The following is a 3,974-nucleotide window of genomic DNA, read 5'->3' as shown; positions in this document are numbered from 1 at the left end:
CCCCAGGCATGGGAACGGCAGCCACAGCTGGGAGCAGGAGGGATCCCCGGATATGGAGCCGGTAGCTGGGACTCTGGGTGCGGATCCCCAGGAGTGGTGCCGGCAGGTGGGGCTGGGGCCAGGAGTGGAGCTGGGCAGCAGTCCCTTCCCACCCCCTGTAGGGGCCCCAGCTGCGCCCTTCCTGAATGTTACTACACCCCCCCCAGGGGGTGTGCCCCACAGAGTGAAGACCTCTGCTCTAGATAATATTTAGTCCTGCCATGAGTGCAGGGGACCGGACTAGATGACCTCTCGAGGTCCCTTCCAGTCCTATGATTCTATGAGTCTACGAGGCTTTGGGTTTTGAAGGCTTCCTGCAAGTCATGACCCAAAGTATCCATTCGGCTGATCTCTCTGGCTAGCTCATCACTGAAGACTGCTTTCATCATGGTATTAATGAGCTCTGGGCCCTCAGATGTGACCGGGTTGCCTGTGCATGCGACTAAGCTCATCCTGGAGCTTTACAATTACCACTTCTTGGCCTTTAACAGCCCCTCATGCAGAGGTCCCCAAACTGTGGGGTGCGCTCCCATCGAGGGGCATGGAGGAACATCCGGGGGCTGCGGCAGGGCCGGGTCAGTCCCCCGGGGGGGGTGGGGAGGGAGTGCCACCCAGCTCCTCCCTGCCCCCAGCTCTGCTCCGGTCCCACCCCCAGCTGCGGCCCCGTCTCCTGTCCCTGGCCCCGTCCCCAGCCTTGGTGCAGCTCCGCTCCCACCCCCAGCCTCAGCCCCTGGCCATGGCCCCACCCCTGGCCCCAGACCTGCTCCCAGCTGCGGCCCCAGCCTTGGCCCCCTTACCCCGGTCCGCATCCCCCCTTGGAGCCGCGGCCCTGCTCCCAGCCCCAGCTCCGGCGCGGGGGCAATGGGGTGCAGACAGGAGTAAGGGGGGTGCACCCTCAAAAGTTGGGGATCGCTGCCCTAATGAGTCCAGAAGGGGCTCGGTTACTTCTGGGGAAGGAATTCCAGCCACGTGTTTTGTTTGAAATTCGATGGAGTTCGGGGCGGGGGGGGGAACCGGGCGAGAACATTTGGATGCTGTGTTACGCCCACCAACCCCCCCGATGACTTTCACTGCTGTGGTCTCATGGCCTTGGGCTTCATCTGAACCAAGTGCCCAGAAGGGAACTGGTGACCTTTGAACAACCCAATTTCCTTTTCGAAATTCCTCCCGTCTGTCCGGGTTGGACTTTTCGACACCTCTGAGCTCAGCGAGGTTCTGGGCAATCATCACACAGGAGCTGGTTAAATCTACAGCAAAAAGCATTTCATGATGTCCTCCGGCGCTGCCAGGAGCAAAGGCCAATGAGCAGGTCCAGCAGATCGAATACAGACCATCAGCAATGCCACCATTGTCATGGATCGCCGCACCAGCCCAAAAGCTGGCTCTGTCGCCAGTTCAACCTCATCGAATCGCTTGGTCCAGTCTGGGAATTGCAGCGCTCCATCGTGCGTAACAGGTCACAGACGGGACGTACACTGGGTGTGTGGAACTGGTCTCGCAAGCCCTGTTCCCTTTGGGAATGACTTGAACACACGTGTCATGGAGTGTGTGGTGGGGAGACAAGGGAAAGGGAGGCCAGAGCCCCATTGGGAGACCAGAGCCCGTCTGGGCTCCCCTTCATTTTCCTAGCCAGCTCCAAACTGAAACTCCCTCCAGCGTCTCACTCAGCCTCCCCCCGGCTCCTCCCCCAGCCTTTGTCCATTTCCCAGGCAGAAGTGTCACCTGGCCTCCAACCCCCTTCCTGGGTTCTCATGTTACCTGCTCAGGTCTCCTCCCTCAAGGCCAGTCTCCCATCCCCAATGCAGACCGTCCCAGCCAAACTCCCCTGCAACCTTCCCAGGTCAATACTCCCCACCCAGTATTAGGGTGACCAGACAGCAAACGTGAAAAATCGGGACAGTGGAGCTGGGAGCCAGAGGGCCAGTGAGTTCTCCCTGCCACGCCGCACAGGGCGACACATTTGAAATTACGATTCTGTAGTTTCTGTAGACACCTCCCTTACTTTTCTGGCCCCGACTTGCCCCTTGAATCGCACACGCTCCCGGACTACACGGCTTGTTCGAACGTTTGTTCTTTCGCTTGTTTGCCTGATACACGTGCGAATGAGTGCTTCTGGGGGTGTGCCGTGGAGCTGAGGAAAACCTAAGCATCCCTGTGTCAAGGTTGCTCCATGAAAGTGACCACAAACAACACACCTCCCTGAGCCCAACTGAACCAAGCCCCCTCAGCCTCCACTCAAGGAGCCCCCCAGCCACACCACACTGGGTGACACCCCTGAAATGATGATTCTGTAGATTTTTACCAGGGGCCTTGGTGGGTCTCCAGATGTGGAGGCATCATGTGCTGAGCCGGCATCACCGTGTGGCTGGGGGTGGGAGGAGCCGGTCTGGGTCTGAGCAGGAGGCTCATTGTTAGACGGTGCACAGATGACGTTCGCTCTCCATATGGGCAGCAGCGGGATGCACACGAGGACACGGGTGGGGCCCTGGGTTACGTGCCGACCAGCTCACGCTGCCCAGGTTGGAGCCATGGGCACCTGAAACCAGGGCAGCCCCTGGCACCCAGTGACGGGCGTCAGAGCTGCAGAGAAACACCCCCTTTGGGGGAAAGCCACTGCACGTGTCATGTGGGCACAAGGTGCCTCCTCGCCTCGCCAGGCGCAGCATTTTTCCCTCCGGCGAGGGGCGGGGGTTGAGCTAAATCAGACCCACTCGGGAGAGTTTTCGTTCCTCACTTGGGTTTTTATTCTGCCCTATTTCTAATGTAGGCCCCAGGGTGGGCCCCAGCAGCACTTTTCCACCAAAGCAAACAGGGAATCTCTCTCCCTGCCCCGTCCCTGGGGTGCCTCTTGGGGGCCAGCCCTTCCTCACCCAGCCCTTCAGCAGGGCTGCTTCCCCTAGAGGGAGGAGGGCAGCCTTCCCTGCAGGCTGCAGCTTGTCTCCCATCTCTCCTCCATCCCCTCGCCAGAACAGGGGTCTTTAGAGGTCACAATACGGCAGCCCTCAATTGCACTCCGGTGTCCCTGGCTGCCCTGAGGTAACATCTTCTCAGCTCATGGGGAAAAGGCCTTTACCATGCGGGAGCGCCTGGCAGCATATGCCAGGTGTGGTGCCCAGACACTCAGGTGATGGGCACTGGAACAGAGTAAAGCCCACATTGGGTGCATCGATTTTGATCCTAAGTCCTCTAGAAGCCTACGGAGCAACTCCACAGGCGTGGGGGGCTTCTTACCCCAAGCAGCTGTCCGGGAGGGTTTCAAATTAACACTGTTTTAGCCGAAATGGGACTCTTTTCCCCCCAACCAGAATTTTTCATTATAACATTTCAGATTTTTTTTCAAAATTTCTCCTTTTTTCAAAATTTTCTGATAGAAAGACAAACAGTCCCAACCTGCCAGGTGGTTCTGCTACGTTTCTGTATCGCTTTGCAGTTTGCTTCTGTCTGACTTTCGCTGATTGGCTGAGTCCTGTTTTATTGTGCTGATTGGGAATGACTCCAAAGGCATCACGAAACCCCCCCATTTCTGAAATTAATTCTGCAAGGGACTGGAACCACGCCTGAAACACACATTAGGAATCAGAATGGGGTCAAAATGCTTCCCTCCGTCCCCGCCTACGGACACTTCCATGGAATATTCCATTTTTGATCATCTCTGTTAACAAAACAAGACCTCATCCATCCATCCATCTTGGCGCATGTGCTGTTCAACATATTCATAAATTATCTGGAAAAAGGGGTAAACAGTGAGGTGGCAAAATTTGCAGATGATACAAGACTACTCAAGATACTTAAATCCAAAGCAGACTACGAAGAGCTACAAAAGGATCTCACAAAACTGGTGACTGGGCAACAAAATGGCAGATGAAATTCAATGTTGATAAATGCAAAGTAATGCACATTGGAAAACATAATCCCAACTATACATATACAATGAT

The sequence above is a fragment of the Emys orbicularis genome, chromosome 1 (genome assembly GCF_028017835.1).
Source record: "Emys orbicularis isolate rEmyOrb1 chromosome 1, rEmyOrb1.hap1, whole genome shotgun sequence".
NCBI lineage: Eukaryota > Metazoa > Chordata > Testudines > Emydidae > Emys > Emys orbicularis.
The sequence above is the reverse complement of the archived record's forward strand: the minus strand, read 5'-3'. Positions refer to the sequence as shown.